This window comes from Stomoxys calcitrans, chromosome 2 (assembly GCF_963082655.1).
Source record: "Stomoxys calcitrans chromosome 2, idStoCalc2.1, whole genome shotgun sequence".
In the NCBI taxonomy this organism is placed as follows: domain Eukaryota; kingdom Metazoa; phylum Arthropoda; class Insecta; order Diptera; family Muscidae; genus Stomoxys; species Stomoxys calcitrans.
Window position 1 is genome coordinate 172,912,070 of NC_081553.1, and position 18,692 is coordinate 172,930,761.

At 40.5% G+C, this 18,692-nt stretch overlaps 1 protein-coding gene across 1 annotated transcript in view; it reads left to right on the plus strand.

The window, feature by feature from the left end:
• Positions 1 to 7,257: 7,257 nt before the first annotated feature.
• Positions 7,258 to 18,692, plus strand: part of LOC106093496 (ankyrin repeat and sterile alpha motif domain-containing protein 1B) — a 59,063-nt gene continuing 47,628 nt past the window's right edge. Inside the window, exon 1 of the mRNA XM_013260558.2 lies at positions 7,258 to 7,844. The gene's annotated coding sequence lies outside the window, so the exon portion shown is untranslated. The remainder of the gene's footprint in view (positions 7,845 to 18,692) is intronic.

Consider the following 18,692-nt stretch of genomic DNA (forward strand, 5'->3'; position numbering starts at 1 on the left):
ACGCCCCACTCGACTGACCCAACTGCTTGATGGAAGCACTCCTTGCTTCGATGGAAAATGCTGCGAAATTCGTAGTTGGTGACAACGGCTTGTAAGCGCTTAAGAAGTCAAATCGGGAGATCTGTTTATATGGGAGCTATATCCAAATCTGAACCAATATGGGCCATTTGAAATCCCCAACGATCAACATCGATTTTTATCCGATTTTGCTAAAATTTTGCATATAGTGCTCTGTTATGACTCTCAACAACTGCGCCAAGTACGGCCCAATTCGGTCTATAACTAGATATAGCTACCATATTTTAACAGAATCCATGGTGATGGGTTCCCAAGATTCGGCCCGGACGAACCTAGCACGCTTTAACTTCTTTTGAAAAACTCACATAATTGACATCACTGCTTGTTAGACACGGTCCTTGTGGGGGGGTGGCTGCTATTACAATTGAATGGGCGTTTGTTGTTGTGTGAGTTTGACAATTGTCTGTTTACAAAGGAGAGTTAATTCTTCGTATATGACGACAATACCACTTTGTAATGGACCTGCGCCGCAGTAATCAAGTGAGAGTTTTCGAGCCATCACTTTCTCAGTGAGTCTGGTAGATGTCTAAATATTTATGCCTGACAATAAGAAGACTCTCACTTATTAAAACCCACCACCACCACGCACACATTCTCTAAGGTGCAAAGAAACTTTATTTAATAAAGGCACCCGCGATATACTTGGCCAGTGTAAATAATGAGCACGGGTGCGTATTGTGGTGAATGAGAGATAACAACATCATCCAAAGAAAACAATGTTCTAATGTTTCTTGTTTGTTGCCTGCTTGTTTGCCTGCCTGCTTCGTATTTTGTTTACATGTTTATTATTACTTTACTTGCTGTTCGTATTGTTGTTGTTATTGTGTTTTCACATTCAAAATCTAGTGTTCTCGTCTGATTGGTGCGGTTGTTGTTTGGCCACAATGAGTAAATCTCTTTGAATTGAGATAACCAGCTGGAGAAATTTAATTAGATAATGACCATAAAATTCGAAATAGGAACAAAGCAATTTTTGATTAAGAATGATTTGACAATTTCACCAAATGTTTGCCACTTACAAAAAAATGTCAAGTGCTTGGTGTTTTTTCGTTTGTCTATCTCACATCTCTGCGAGGGTGGCACAAGAGTTGTTTCAAAAATAATTCAGACTTTCTAACATGAAAACATAGACAAGATTTGATCGTTAACTTAAAATATCAGATAAAAGTAATATTTTAACTGTTAATGCCCATGGCTATAGCTACTAATCTTGATCTTTAAAAAAATCAATTAAATAAATAGCAGCCTTTCACAAATCTTAAAGTTAAAAACAAGTAAAGCGTGCTAAGTTCGGCCGGGCGGAATCTTATATACCCTTTGCCATGGATCGCATTTGTCGAGTTCTTTTCCCGCCATCTCTTCTTAGGCAAAAAAGGATATAAGAAAAGGTTTGCTCTGCTTTATCAGGATAAACACGTATGTTTATGGTCATAAGTGGATCCGTCGTAAAAATTTCAGGCAAATCGGATAATAATTGCGACCTCTAGAGGCTCAAGAAATCAAGATCCCAGATCGGTTTATATGACAGCTATATCAGGTTATGAACCGATTTGAACCATACTTGGCACAGTTGTTAGATATCATAATAAAACACGTCGTGCAAAATTTCAATTGGATAAGAATTACGCACTCTAGAGGCTCAAGAATTCAAGACCCAAGATCGGTTTATATAACAGCTATATGAAAACATGGACCGATATTTCCCATTTACAATCCCAATAATTGCAATTTAAGTTGCATTCTGGCTGTTTATAATAAAGGAAAAACCCACATTTGATATCAGAAACTGGGAGGAGTTCCCAGATTTCACCTATGTATTGCATAATAATGTGATCACCTAAGCCAGTAATCGGCTTGTTGTGCGCTCTTAAAACTATAAAGTAACCTCTAAAAAGGAAATTTTAAGTTAGGAATTCCGTGCTACTTACAAAATCGTGAATTGTTTTCAATACCACTCCCCTAAGTTGGTTCATGTCTGGTATTGTGTCTCCACCTAAGTGCCGGTATCTGTTAATCGCGAAAGCTGGACAATGACAAAGGAAATGCTCCAACGTCTCATCATCTTCCCCGCATGGCCTACACATGCTTTCACTTGCTCTTGCACTCCTATGTGTCCTGTTATGATACCAAAAGCTATACTGACCTCCTTCTTGCTACCTTTCAACAAAGCCTCGTCTTCTCAAGATCTGGATCGTCCCATAGGATTTTCGCTTCGGGTTAACCAAGTTTATTGACGGCAGTCCTCAGGCCTTCACCGCCAAATCGTCTGCCCTTTCATTTTCCCTTACTCCGTTATGGCTCGGCATCCAAACGATGCGGATTTTGCCATCCTCTGAGAAGGCGTTAATCTCCTTTTTACATTGCAAGACTGTTTGTGATCTTACTTACCATCCTGATTGTTATTGCCCTTATGGCAGTTTTACTGTCGGTAAAGATGTTCAAACTCGACGTTTTCGCGTTAGCACGCATTCCGTGATCGCCCAGATCTCCTCTTGGAGGACCGTATTATGGTCAGGCAGTCTAAAATAGATCTCAGCCCTTGGGTTTTCAATGTAAACCCCCAGGCCCATTCTGTCTCCTAGCTTTGATCCATCCGCGTAACATGATCTTCCAGATGGCAATACTAGGGTTCCGTCAAACCAAGACTTTGCCTAAGGCAGCAGTGCCTCGCACTCGACTTCAAGGTTCATCTCAGGTATCCCATCGGCAACCTCTTTCCTTCCTTCTAGGTTTCTTTCGTCGCCTCGATTATACCGCGATGGTATGAGCTGCTCCCATCCTCAATCCATTCTCCCATCGCCTTACGTCGCATAGCCGCAGTGGCTGCCTCTCATTTAGTTTGTAAATCAATGGGTCGGATATCTAGAACAGTCTCCAGTGCCCTATGTGGGTGTGGTTCTCATCGCTCCGCCTATGCCAAGGCAACATGTTCTCTGAACCTATTGTATGGTGGACTGCTTTTTCTCCATAGCAGTCCACCAAACTACTGAGGCGTAAGTAAGTATTGGTCTAAGTACGCTCCTGTAGAGCCAGTGAACTATGCTCGGACCCAGGCCCCATTTCGAGCCTTCCCTCCATCTACATGGTGCCCAGCATCTATGAACCTTGTCAGTACGCTCCTGAATGTGACACTTCCAATTCAGTTTCCTGTTCAAGATCACACCTAAGTATTTGACCTTGTCAGATATTGTAAGTATTTGACCTTGTTATTGAGCAAACGTGGTGCGTTAAATTGGCCCACCTTCGTCTTTCTCGTGAAAAGGCATATTTCAGTCTTCTCTGGGTTAACATTGAGACCTCTGGGGTTAGCCAAGTCATATGCCATACGCAAGAACCTTTCGGGACACACAATTTATCCACCTGTTCCTTAGCATATGGTTTGTCCAGTCTCTAAGGACCGGGTCCACCCGGTACTGGTCTGAGGATTGGATCAGTGTGTCGGTCCACACATTGCCCCACATTAAAAGCCCCCGTTTTGGCATTGAAGGACTCTTCTATTTTATGCACAAACACGTGCAGGGCAGTCAACAACGACCTTCCCTTGACATAAGCATGCTGTTTGTATTTGAGCAGTTCTGTGGATGTCATACTCGTTATCCATGATAACGAGTATGACACCCACAGAACTATACGTTCCATGGTTTTGAGAGGAAATGACATAAAGCTTATGGGTCTATATGCCTTTGGTGTCTTTTACCTTGCCATGCAGGGTATAAACACCACAAACATCCCTGGAGAACATATTTTTTAATTAAAAAAATAAACAGTCCTCGAATGTTACAGAACTCTTAACGAGGTGGCTTAATGGTTGAAAATTGGCCTCTTATAAATGTCGGTCCCTGAAATATCCCAAAGAATTGTACATCAGTCGAACTGGCAAGACTTGCGAGTTAGTATACCTCTATCGAGATGCAAGCTTAATTATCAAGATAAGGCCTATAGGGCACCTGATGCCAGACCCAAACGGAGGCTGTGAACGCTCCAAGATCATGTGGTTCAATCTAAAGTTGTAGAAGTCTACCGCTTTGCTTACTAGATCAACCTTTGACGCTGAACGCCTGGGTTCAAATCCCGATGAGAACATCAGAAAAAAAAAATTCAGCGGTGGTTATATCCTCCTTTGGTAATCAGCCGTGTAAAGATCTCTACTTAAGTGGTGCCGAAGATCCCTTGTCATAGAGCTTAAACTTGTATCGGATTTCGTTAAAATTTGGTACGTTGAGTTCTCTCATGTCCTCTCTCTTCGACATAAAATAGACATGAACTTAGTTGATATCTGTAAATTTTTGGCACATTTCATGGTGATGAGTGGAGGCCAACGTAGCGTAGAGTGGAGGCCACCGTAGCGCAAAGGTTAGCATGTCAGCCTATGACGCAGAACCTCTGGGTTCAAATGCTGGCGAGAACACCAGAACAAAAATTTTCCGCGGTGGTTATCCCCTTTAAGTGCTAGCCACATTTGTGAGGTATTAGGCCATGTTAAAACTTTTCCCCAAAGAGATATCGCACTGCGGCACGCCGTCCGGACTAGGCTATTCAAATTTAACTCGGACAGCACTCAGTGATATGTGAGAAGTGTTTCGCAATTCCTTAGTGGAATGTTCATGTTCATTCTCATAAGCAAGCAAGATAAGCAAGTAAAAAGGCAACAAGTTCGGCCGGACCGAAATTTCAGCTCTAGACCCCAGATCGGCTTATATGGCAACTATAGCCGGTTATGAAACGAACCATACTAAGCGCAGTTGTTGAGTGGCATAACAAAACATCTCATGCTAAATTTCAGCCAAATCTGATGAGAATTGCGCCCTCTAGAGGCTCAAGAAGTCAAGACCCAGACCGGTTTATATGGCAGCTATATCAAAACATGGACCAATATGGCCCATTTACAATCCCAACTGACCTACACTAATAAGAAGTATTTCTGCAAAATTTCAATTGCCTAGTTTTATTCATTCGAGAGTTAGCGTGCTTTCGACAGACGGACGGACGGACATGACTAGATCGACTTAAAATGTTATTACGATCAAGAACTTAGAGATCGGTCTATATGGAAAGCATTTAAAGATATAGTCCGATATTGTCCATCTTTGAGCTTAAGCCTGCCTTTGGACAAAACAAATCAGTGCAAAGTTATATTTTGTCATTCCCTTTGTAACATATCGAAATATCCATACCCGACCCTACAAAGTATATATATTCTTGATCGTCGTAAAATTATAAGACCATATAGGCATGTCCGTCCGTCTGTCTGTGGTAATCAAGCTACTGTCTTAAAAAATAAAGATATTGTGCTGAAACTATGCACAGTTTATTTTTTTACCATAGGCAGATTGGGTTCGAAGATGGTCTATATCGGACTATATCTGGATATAGCCGCCGATTTTTTGGAACGTGTGTCAACGTTTTGAATATGGTCTAGATCGGAAAATATCTTCATATAGCTGTCATATGGACCGATCTCCCGACTTAAGGCCTAATTCCTTTAAAGGTCGCCAATACCTGATTGCGTTAAAAATTGGCACAGGGAGTTGTCCATATCGAATATGGTCCAGATCAAACATTATCTTCATAAAGCCTCCATATATTCCGATCTTCGATATAATGTTTAAGGCCCATATCAGTCGAATTTATTACCCAGATTTCACTGAACTAAGGCACAGTAAGTTAGATATCTAAGGACTCTGGACATCCATATCGAATATGGCGCAAATCGGACAATGTCTTGATATATAGATCGAGTGTAGATCGATCAACCGATTTAAGGTTTAAGGCCAATAGAAGTCGCATTTATTACCCGATTATGCTGAAATTTGTGAAGTGTGTTATTCTCTACGTCCCACAATGGGAGAAAATCGAAAAAACTAGTCAAAGATATGCCGTGTGAGAACGGTGAGAACACGTAGAGATATTTCTTTGAAATTTGGAACTGAAGTGCTAGCGATATCGTGCGCAAAATTTCAAGGCCCTATGTTGTCCGGGCGCCTTTTGGCAGACCCCTTAAATTGGTCACCTCGGTTTTCGAAAATTTGTTGGAGCTGCCATTTCTTCGTTTGTGGTCTCCTTTCCAATATTAAAAAAAAAACAAATTCTTTTTAAATCTTGCAGATAAAAGTGTTCTTACAAAACCCAAAAATAAATTCTGTCAGATTTTGTTTTTTTTTTTTCAAAAAACCTTAATATACCCCTTTCGGTGGTTTATATTGGACCATGTTAAGAAATAGTTCCCATACAAACCAATCTCCTTATTTGACCTTTTGAGCCCCTGGAGCGCGCAATTTTTATACGATATGATCCAAATCGGCCTATAAATTAAATTTCATCTCATATGAACCAATCTGCGGGTTTAAGTTCTAACGAGGTCCAGCCTTCAAAACCACCACACAGAAGTTATTTACCGAAAATGGCAATATAAGGCTCAAGTAAAAGGTATTCAAGAGTGAAAGAAAGCGCAGTGGAGCGTGTCCGGTTCAGCTAGTATCAAATAAATAAAACAATGCCACATTACATGTACCACGGACCCAATCGAAAACTTACAATAGCAGATAGAGGTACCTATAGTATTTTGCTCATAACTTCGAAGGCCGATGTATCAATTGGGTGTTCAAGGGTTAACTGAGTAAAACCTTACTAGAATCCCGGACGAACTTTATGCCTTTTTATTTGTTTAACATTGGCATTGCTTGTAGTGGCCACTTTTTAATGCATGCTTACGTACAGCGAACAACAAATTGTTGTTTAAGAGTGCCCAAACTCATTACACCGCCCACGCACATTTGTTTGAATCATTTGTTTTCTTGGCAAATGTCACTTCTGACACAATGTAATAACTTCTAAGCTCTTTCTCAATGCATAAAGCACGCAAGTTTTACCCCTCTCTGCTCCGCCCATCACCCATCACCCATCACCCACAAACCAAAACCACCACCACCACCCACATGTTAAGAACGCATTCTCTGAGTCTTGCTCTTGCTGTAATGCCACTCTAATGACAATTAAAGACTGAGCAAGTGAAATGAGACGCAAAGTACAAAAATTTCCACAATTCTCACAGCTACTGTAAGAGTGAAAGCCAGCCATGGAAATTAGTATCGCGTGTAAAGACGAAGAAAACTGAACGCTCGCCTCATACACTGTAATCCTCAGTGCGTGGCAGTTGTTGGGTGCGGGAGTAGTGGTCTACACCAAACAAACAAACAAACAAAAAACGGATATTAAACAATTGAAAAGAATATCATTTTTTTTTTTGTTTTTTGAAGTTTACTAATAACCGTTGTGCCACGACAACCCATCCAAAGGAAAATGAATCGAGTGAGATAATACATGGACTGACTGTTAGACTGCTGCTACTGTAAAGTGTGTGAGCCTATGGCCGGGCTGTCTCACTTCAAAATTGGTTGTGTTTTTCTGTCTAGCTGCCTGCCTGGTTGCTCTTCTTCCACTTTAGAGTGCTGCTCTCTTTGTCTCTGCCTGCGCCTGCTGCCATCGTCAACGCCTCAGATGGAGTCGATGAACGTCGGTCTTAGCCTCAAGAATTTCAAACGAAATTGCAAGGCAGCAGATACAAAACACAACTAACAAATTCAACATCAACAAAAGTGGCAAACGCGACAAATTTTTGAAAAAATCACAGATTCAAAAAAATATTAAAATTTTTGCAAAAATTTAAAAAAAAAAATATCAACAAACAATGAAATTTTTGAAAAATTCTTAAAAAATGTTGCTGAGATTCTTTGCAGAGTTATAGAAAAAATCGTTCAAATGATAAGGTAAAGTGGCCCAAGAGGCTCCCAGAAAAATTCTGCTATACTAGCGCCTCTTTGAGAAAATTTTCCCAGCCAGTGTGCGTGTGTATGTGTAATGTTTGTGAAGTGAAAAGTGAAAAGCCCAAAACGAAACGCCAACTGAAAAGCAAGAAAAAAAATCACAACGGGGTACACGCCTTTTAAGGTGCATACACATCGAAATGGTGGTCTCGAAAAAGCGTTAGAACCTTAGGTGAATGTACATCGGTCGACCACTTTTATGGAAATATGGCAAAAACGTCCAAACTATTGGCAATACCAACAATAAAAGTTTAAACAAATTATGATAAAATGCCATAAAATGTTAAAGCCCATAACAAAGTGAGTGCAAGTGAAGGTGTGAGCCGTTCATGAAATGATTCATGGCAATAACGGTTGGTAGTGATGGAATTTTCAAAAAAAAAAAAAAGCAAATCGGAGCTTAAAAACAAAATGTGGAACGAAATGTTGGTCATTTTTGTCTAAATAAGGAAATTTGTGTTATTTCAAAGCAACTAAGCCAAACGGAATGCGAAACAAATATAGGTGGTATACAAAAATTGCAAAGCGTGTACACAGGAAAATTTTGTCACATCTTCGTTAAAAACTCTGGAAAAATAACTTCTTTTGCATTTCAAACAAAGAAAAACCAAAACAAATTTCGAAAAACATTTGCCCACATTCTAGGCAAATGTTTTGCATGTAAATCTCCCCAGGAAACACAACAATACATTTTTTTTACATTTACAATCTTGTCACGTGCCCTCAACTCATAGCTTCCTCGAATCGCACACATTTTCTTTCTAAAATCTACTATTATTTATTCGAATGGAAAATCCACTGATCCATCGTAATCACACGAAAATCTTTTGTTACCAAGGGAAAGAAGGTGGAGCAAAAGTGTATCATCACAGCTCCGAGAAGAAGTTTATTCAATAAATAACCAAAATTATGGGGCAAACATAAATATTCCCAAAAACAAAATATTTGCTTTACAAACACGTATTATAAAAATAAAAAATAAAAAAAAACAGTCGAAAATTGTATCACCCCGAATTCCATAAGCTCTACTATGGCTGATATTGAGAACAAGTAAAAAGGCATTAAATTCGGCCGGCCGAACTTTGCATACCCATCAACTTTGATATAAATATTAACCAGCTTTTGTTATAGTCCGATAAAAAATTCAGCTATATGGAAATATGCTCCCATTTGGACCAAACACGACACTGACGTCGAAGAGTCTAATACAGTTCACTTTTCAATACGGTGAAACCGAATATTGTTGTCTATGACAGGTATATCTATACATAGTCCAACTACCACCATATTCGGGAATCAACGAAATAAATGCGCCTTTTATGGACACAAGAACTTAAATCGGGAGATCGGTATATATTATATCTATATCCAAAAATATATCAATTTGAACCATATAGGGCATGGATGTTGAAAAGCTCAACATAGTTCGATAAAGCTGATAAACTGTCTATAACAGCAACATTCGATATTTCTAAAATTAAATATAGATAGTATTGATACTATCGTTAATTTCCCATCAGCTATATTTCAAACGAAAATGAGAAGTAACAAGTAAGAGCGTGCTAAGTTCGGCCGGGCCGAATCTTATTTATATAAACTCCACCATGGTCGCATCTGTCAAGTTCTTTGCGCAGTATCTGTTTTTAGGGAAACAAAGTATAATGCATAAGGACGGAGGAGCAGCTATATCAAGTTATAGTCCGATTCGGGACTCAAGAAGCGAAATCGGGAGCTGTATCAAGCTATCGATAGACCATATTGCACACGTATGTTTAAGACCATGGCAGGAGCCGTTGTACAAAATTTCAGTCAAATCGGACGAGAAATGCTCCCTCTAGAGGCTCAAGAAGTCAAGACCCAAGATCGGTTTATATGGCAGCTATATCAGGTTATAGACCGATTTGAACCATCCTTAGCACAGTGGTTGAAAATGATATCACAACACTTTGTGCAAAATTTCAGTCAAATCGGACGAGAAATGCGCCCTCTAGAGGCTTAAGAAATCAAGACCCAAGATGGGTTTATATGGCAGCTATATCAGATTATAGACCGATTTAAACCATCCTTAGCACAGTTGTTGGAAGTGATATCACAACACTTTGTGCAAAATTTCAGTCAAAACGGACAAGAAATGCGCCCTCTAGAGGCTCAAGAAGTCAAGACCCAAGAACGGTTTATATGGCAGCTATATCAGGTTATAGACCGATTTAAACCATCCTTAGCACAGTTGTTGGAAGTGATATCAAAACATTTTGTGCAAAATTTCAGTCAAATCGGACGAGAAATGCGCCCTCTAGAGGCTCAAGAAGTCAAGACCCAAGATCGTATTGTATGGCAGCTATATCAAAACATGGACCGTTTTGGCTCATTTACAATCCCAACCGACCTACACTAATAGGTAGTATTTGTGCAAAATGTTATGGGCCCATATCATTTAATCGAGAGATCGGTGTATATGGCAGCTATATCCAAATATGGACCGATCTGAAATAAATTGAATAAGGATGTCGAAGGGACTAACGCAACTCACCGCCCTAAATTTCGGCGAAATCGAACAATAAATGCGCTTTTTATGAGCCCAAAACCTTAAATCGAGAGATCTGTCAATATGGAAGCTATTTTCAAATCTGGACCGATCTGTGCCATATTGCAAAAGTACAGGGTGGCTGATGAAAGCCGCTACCAAAAAAAAATGTAATAACTTTTTTTCTATTTAATAATAATAATTTAATAATTAATTTAATTAATTAATTAATTAATTTAATTAATAATAATTTAATAATTAATTTAATAATTTAATTTAACATGAATAAAAGAAAAATGTATTCCATACACCGAAAAAAAAATGTAGCAATATTCATCATTGTAGCAATATTCATCAGCCACCCTGTATGTCGAGGGGCTTAACCCAACTCACTGTCCCAAATTTCGGTGACATCGGACAATAAATGCGCCTCTTATGGCCCCAAAATTTTAAATCGAGAGATCGGTCTATATGGCAGCTATATTCAAATCTGGACCGATCTAAACCAAATTGAATAAGGATGTCGAAGGGATTGACGCACCTCACTGTCCCAAATTTTGGCGACATCGGACAATAAATGCGCCTTTTATCGGCCCAAAACCTTAAATCGAGAGATCGGTCTATGTGGCAGCTATATCCAAATTTGGACCAAATTTGGATGTCGTATGCTTTAATCTAACTTACTGTCCCAAATTTTGGCAAAATAGGACAATAAATGCGTCTTTCATGGGCACAAGACTTTAAATATAGGGATCGGTCTATATGACAACTAATTTCAAACCTGGACCGATCTGGACCAAATTGAAGAAAGATTTCGAAGGCCCTAACTTAACGCACTGACCCATATTTCGACGACATCGGACCATAAATGCGCCTTTTATGGATCCAAAACCTTAAAAAGGGCAGCTGCAACCAAATCTGGACCGATCTGAGCCAAATTGCAGGAGGATATCGAGTGGTGTAACACAACGCACTGTCCCATATTTCAGCGACATCGGACAAGAAATGCGCCTTTTATGGGCCCAAAACCTTAAATCAGGAGATCGCTTTATATGACAGCTATATCCAAATCTGGACCGATCAGAGCCGCATAGATGAAGTATGTCGAGTGGCTAATTACAGTTCACTGTCCCAAATTTTAGCAAAATCAGATAATAAATGTGGCTTTTATGGGCCTAAGACCTTATATCGGCAGATAGGTCTATATGGGGGCTATATCAAGATATAGTCTGATATAGTCCATCTTAGAACTTAACCTGCTTATGGACAAAAAAATAGTGCAAAGTTCTAGCTCAATATCTAAATTTTTAAAGGCTGTAGTGAGATCTTATCAGACAGACGAACGGACATGGCTAGATTGTCTTAGATTTTAACGAAGATCAAGAATACTCATATATATACTTTATAAAGGGTCAGAAATGGATACTTTCAGGTGTTGCAAACGGAATCACAAAATGAATATACCCACATCCTTCGATTGTGGGTATAAAAGTCGGAAGATCGATTTATATAGAACCAATATCAATATACAGGCCGAATAAAACAAAATTTTATAAAGTCAGTTGGAAGTCATAAGCCGGCAATACAACTTCCAACAGATGCACAAAATCATGTGTAACACGGAAGTAGTGTAATTTTCACAGAAAAAAGTCTGTCATTACACAAAATCACATGCATTGGGAAAAAGTACAGCTAATAGACAGGATTTCCGAGCGTGGTTAATGTGGTTATTGTATCATAATTGAGTTTTTGCAATAAATACGATTCAAATGCAACAAACCAACGCACGGCCCTTGAAGCCATCACACGTAATGTGGGTGCGATGGTCACTAAAAAATTGCCAATACCTTTCATTTAAGCCCCACATTGTCACGGTCGGTAAATATGCCCGATTTAGGGGTGTTTTGGGGAGTGGGGTGGTCCCCCCAAACATCAAGCCCTGAAAATATATCAGTAACGTGCTCTATTCTCATATATCTATATATCATTTATTTGAACCCTATATTGCCATTGCCCTCAAAATTGGATATCAAATTCGTTTTCTAATCTCATTTAAACTCCTTATTGCAAAAGTCAGCAAATATGTCCGGTTTGGGGTGTTGGCCCTAAAAACTATGAATATTTAGTTCCACTCTCTTTAGGACCCAAATTTTCTTGGTGAGCAAATACATCCTATTTGGGGGTTTTTATTGTGGTGGGACGTCCGCTAGACAGTTGGTTCCTAATGTTTATATCAGATACGTGGTCTTCTCCCACATACCTTTAATTTGAGCTCCATATTTCCATAGACGGCAAACATGACCGGCTTGGGGGATATTTTGTGGGATGGGTGACCACTCAGTGAGTTGGCCTTGAAAATATATATAGGATTCGTGTTCTACTTTAAAAACCCTCTAATTTGACCGTCATATTGCAAAAGTCAGAAAACTCTTACTATTTGGGTGGTGTTGTGGGGTTGGGGTGGCCCCATAGACACTTTTCCCGAAAGACCTTTCATTTGAGCCCTATATTGCTATGGTCGTAAATTTGTCCCCTTTGGGAGAGGTTTTTGCTGAGAGGCGGCCACCCAAACACTTGGTCCCATATTTGGATATCAGATTCGTATTCTACATTCAAATACCTTTTATTTAAGCCCCATATTCCAATGGTCAGTAAATAAGTTCTGTTTGGGGGGTGTTTTTTTTGGGGAAGAGGTGGACCCCCAGGAACGTGGTCCCACATATGGATAACAGATTCGTATTCTACTCGCAAATACCTTTCATTTGAGTCCCATATTGCCATCATCGGTGTATGTCCGATTTAGGGGTGTTTTGGAGGTTGGGTGGTGTTGTGGGGGTGGGATGGCCCCATAGACAATTTTCCCAAATATTGATATCAGATTTGTGCTTTACCCCCAAATACCTTTCATTTAAGACCCATGTGGCCATGGTCGTAAATGTGTCCCCTTTGGGGGAAGTTTTTGGGGAGAGGCGGCCCCCCAAACACTTGGTCTCATATTTGAATATCAGATTCAAATTCTACACTCAAATTCCTTTTATTTCAGCCCCATTTTCCCATGGTCAGTAAATAAGTCCTGTTTGGTGGGTGTTGTGGGGAAAGGGTGGACCCCCAGAAACGTGGTCCCACATTTGGATATCAAATTTGCAAGTAGAAGGAAATACCTTTCATTTGAGTCCCATATTGCCATGGTCGGTAAACATGTCCGATTTAGGAGTGTTTTGGGAGTTGGGGTGGTCCCCCTTGCAAATGGATATCAGATACGTTTTCTTATCCTAAATACATTTCATTTGAGTCCCATATTGTCGTGATTGGTCTAAATATATGTTTGGTAGGTTTTAGGGTGGGGCGGCCCCCCTTAGGTACCCCATCCAAAATTTGGATACCAAATTTTTATTTTTAGGGTACTTTATGAGAGCACACAAAATTTCGCTTAAATCGCTCCGCCCATCTAATGCCGGACAATATCCTGCAATGGAATCTCATTTCTTGATCGTCGTAAAAATCAAAGACGATCTAGCAACGTCCGTCCGTCTGCCGAAGAACAGAATCGCTTTATACTCGTGGCCCGATATAGTTTCCACTTAAATCTCCAGATTTTACATCTTGAGCCCCTAGATACTGAAATTTTTAACCGACTGGGCTGAAATTTTGCAGGTGATACTCCGTTAAGACTTTCAACGGTAGTGCCAAGTATGGTTCATAATCGAATAACCCGATATTTCTCCCATATAAGCCGAACCCCCGATTTGACTTCTTCATCCTCTAGAAGCCACAATGTTTGACCAATTTGGCTGAAATTTTGCAAGAAGTGTTTTGTTATAACTTCCAACATCGAAGGTAAATATTGTTTAAGTCAGTCTATGGTGTTATATAGCTTCCATGTAAACTCATCTCCCGATTAGACTTCCTGAAGCTCCTAAAAGCTCAACTTTTTGCATGGTTTAGCAGAAATTTGGTACATTTTGTAAAATTATGCCTTTCAACTAAGCCCAGTTTGTGTAAATTATAAGCCGAATGCAAGGTTGTGGGTGATGATTCTTAAACTCCAATAAAGTTTAAGGTCTTATGTGGTATTTGAACTCGAGTAAAATAATACGAATAACAAGTAAAAGCGAGCTTCGTTCAGCCGGACCGAATCTTATATACCCTCCACGATGGATCGCATTTGTCATGTTCTTTGCCTGGTATCTCTTTATAGGCAAACAAGGATAATGAGAATTGATATGCTATTGGAGCTATGTCAAGTTTTAAACCGATTCGGACCATAATTGGCTTGGATGTAAAAGACAATAATAGATCCAATTGTGCAAAGTTCAAGAATTAAAATGGGGAAATCGGCTTATATGAGATCTATATCAGGTTGTGGACTGATTCAGACCATATTTGGCACGTTTGTAAGACATCACAGTGACAGTGCCAAATTTCAACAAAATCGGACAAGAATTACGCCCTCTAGAGGCTCAAGAAGAAAAATCGGGAGATCGGTTTATATGGGAGCTACATCAGGTTTTAGGTCGATTCAAACCATACTTGATACATCCATTAATTGTCATAGAAGACATCATAGTAGAAAATTTCAGCCAAATCGGATAAGAATTGCGCCCTCTAGAAGCTCAAGAAGTCGAATCGGGAGGTTGGTTTATATAGGAACCCAATCAGGTTTTGGGTTGGCTTGAACCATACTTGGTACGTAAGTTGCAGCTCAAGAAGTAAAATCTGGAGATCGATTTATATGGGAGGCAGATCTAAGTATGGATCGATATGGCCTATTTCCAACCCCAACCGACATATACTAATAGAAGATCTGGAGATCGATTTATATTGGAGCTATTTCTAAATATGGACCGATATGGCCTATTTACAATCCCAACCGACCTATACTAATACGAAGTATTTGAGCAAAATTTGAAGCCCCTAGCTTTAGGTTAGGTTAGGTTGAAAAGAGGTTGCAGATATTAATCCGCCTCATGCCACTATGGACATACACCCAAGCTAGTAATCGGCTTGTTGTGCGTAAAGTAACCACCAAAAATAAAATTTTTAGCTAGGAATTCCGTGCTACTTACAAAATTCTTAATTGTTTTCAATACCACTCCCCTAAGACGGTTCATGTCTGGTGCTGTGTCTCCACCTAAGTGCCGGTATCTGTTGGACGCGAAAGCCGGGCAATGACAAAGGAAATGCTCCAACGTCCCATCATCTTCCACGCATGCGCTACACATGCTATCACTTGCCGCACCGATCTTACATAAGTGAGCTGGTAGTCCTATGAGTCCCTTTATGATACTAGTAGCTATCCTAACCTCCTTCTTGCTTCCTTTCAGCAACTGCCTCGTCTTTTCACGATCTGGATCCCCCCATAGGATTTTCGCCGTCCTTCCGGCCGTTTCTCTGTTCCACAATGTTGCATGCGCATTCGTCGCGCACTGTCTTAACTCGGACTGCGTCGACCCGAAAGTTTATTGACGGCAGTCCTTCAGGCTTTCACCGTCAAATCGTCTGACCTTTCATTCCCCCTTACTCCGCTATCGCCCGGCAACCAAACGATGTGAATTTTGCCATCCTTGGAGAAGGCGTTAATCTCCTTACATTGCGAGATTGTTCGTGACCTTACCGTCCTAGTTGTTACTGCCCTTATAGCAATTTTACTGTCGGTAAAGATGTTCAGACTCGACGTCCTCGCGTTAGCACCACACCACTTCACGCATTCCGTGATCGCACGGATCTCCGCCTGCAGGCAGGCAGCCTAAAACAGATCTCAGTCCCGGGGCTCTCAATGTAAACCTCCAGACCCACTCTGTCCTCTAGCTTTGATCCATCCGTGTAACATGATCTTCCAGATGGCAATACTCGCACTCGACTTCAAGGTTCATCTCTGGTATCTGATCGGAAACCTCTTCCTTTCAGGTTTCCTATCGTCGCCTCGATTATGGTATGAGCTTCGATGGTATGAGCTGCTCCGATCCTCAATCCATTCTCCCATCGCCTTAAGTCTCACAGTCGCAGTGGCTGCCTCACACTTAATCTGTATGTCAATTGGTCGGATTGGTCTCCAGGGCCCCAGTGAGAGTGGTCCTCATCGTCCTCCGACTATGCCAAGACAACATGTTCCCTTAACCTGTTGTATGGTCCTTATGTTACACTTTTACTCCATAGCAGTCCACCAAACTACTGTGGCGTAACTAAGTATTGGTCTAATCACGCTTCTGTAGAGCCAGTGGACTATCCTCGGATCCAGGCCCCGTTTCGTGCCTATGGCCCGTCTACATAGTGCCCAACAATTGTGAGCCTTCGCAGTACGCTCCTGAATGTGACACTTCCAATTCAGTTTCCTGTCCAAGATCACACCTAAGAATTTGACCTTGTCAGATATTGAAATCGTCTTATTGAGGAAACGTGGTGCGTTAAATTGGCCCACCTTCGTCTTCCTCATGAACAGGCATATTTCAGTCTTCTCTGGGTTAACATTGAGACCTCTGGGTCCAGCCCAGTCATATACCATATGCAAGACCCTTTCGGCCCTTCTGCATAGCTCGTTCGTTCAAATCCCTTCTCAGTCAGCATCCGTAATAGGTCATTTATGGTGGTCACCCATAGGAGTGGCCATAAAATGCCCCCCTGTGGCGTGCCCTGTGCCACTTTCTCCCTTATATTCATGCCATGGAACACACAATTTATCCACCAGTTCCTTAGCATATGTTTTATCCAGTCTCTAGGGACCGGCTCCAACCGGTACAGGTCTAAGGATTGGATCGGTGTGTCTAGGATTGGATCAGCGCCTAGCTTTAATCCGTTAAAAGTTAGCGTGCTTTCCACTGACAGACAGACAGACGGACGGACACGGCTGGGTCAACTTAAAATGCCAAAACAATCGAGAATATTTGAGGTCTTAGATCAATTTTTCGAGGAGTTACAAACGGAATAGCGAAGTTAGTATGCGCCCATCCTATGGCGGAGGGTATAAAAACCAGTAGACACTGTTAATATTGTTCAAACCCCTAAGAGTATGCAGCGTAATGTTTATGACAATAGGAAAATTTAAGATAGAAACAAATGTATGTAAATAGTATGAACTTCCAATGAAGCAGTTATTTCAATTGGAACACACTAAAGACATTTAATCAACAGTAAGTCCTCTCTCAATCCTTCTTCAGAAAAAGGTATTAAGGGCATTGAAGACAAAACGTAAACGAAAATTTGTTTAAACATTTCCTCTTTTGAGAGATACATTTGTGATTCAGTGTTCCGGATTGTCGTGTGCCGAGTACCAGGAACATTTTCCAATTTGCCTGCCACAGCATTGTTACTTTACCACATTCAATTTTGGGCTTAACTGCCAATGCCGAATATCTTCACAAAAGTCTAAGGCAAATCTGGTTCATAACTACAGGCATTGTGCTCACACTATTCCCAATGTTCAAGAGAAAACCGCCCCAGCACTTGTATGGAAAGCACCGACAACAACAAGACCATCTCTATTTGCCAAAACGCGAAATTGCGGAAAGGGTTGACATTTTTAGTTCAAATAACTTGACAATAACACAAAATTTATGAAATCTTTACAAATCTCCGGGTATTAGCAAATGAAACAAACAACCCAAAACGAGCCATTACAGAAGAGAGGGTGGTTGAAGGCGGGAAAGAGAGAGAGAGAGACGAAAAAAGAGCGCCCGAGACACATTCGTACACAAACAAAAAGGACAGAAGGAAGACGATGGCTAACAGAAATTTACAACCATTTCCTCGGTCAATATCCTTTGACCCAAATTTTGTCAATTCTGGGCTGTGTGTGCTGCAGTTTGTATGTGTGTGTGTGTGTGTGTGTATGAGTTCTCTTCGTCATAGTCATAGTCGTATATCTCGCATCACATCTCTTGGCATCATCGCATCCATTCAAACAAACACAACCCCACAATCAGAGAACCATTCAAACAAACATTCATACATTCATGAAAACAAACAAACCAACAAAGAAACAAACACAAAAGTCCTCAATCTGCAATTGTATGTGAGTATTTCCTATGTATATTGCATATACGGGTGTGTGTGAACATTTTATAAGCTTAATTTGCTTAGTATGTTTGTTTTTGGTGCAGCAAGCTGCCAGCCACATACAGCTGCCATTGTCGATGATGATGCCTCTCTATGCTGCTTGTGCGTTTTTTGTTTTTTACTCTGCGGCAGCCGCACCCCAAATCTCCCCCCTTCTTACCGTAGTTGCCCCAATGCGTTTCATAGATCATTGTGTAGCATCAACAAAAGCAGCT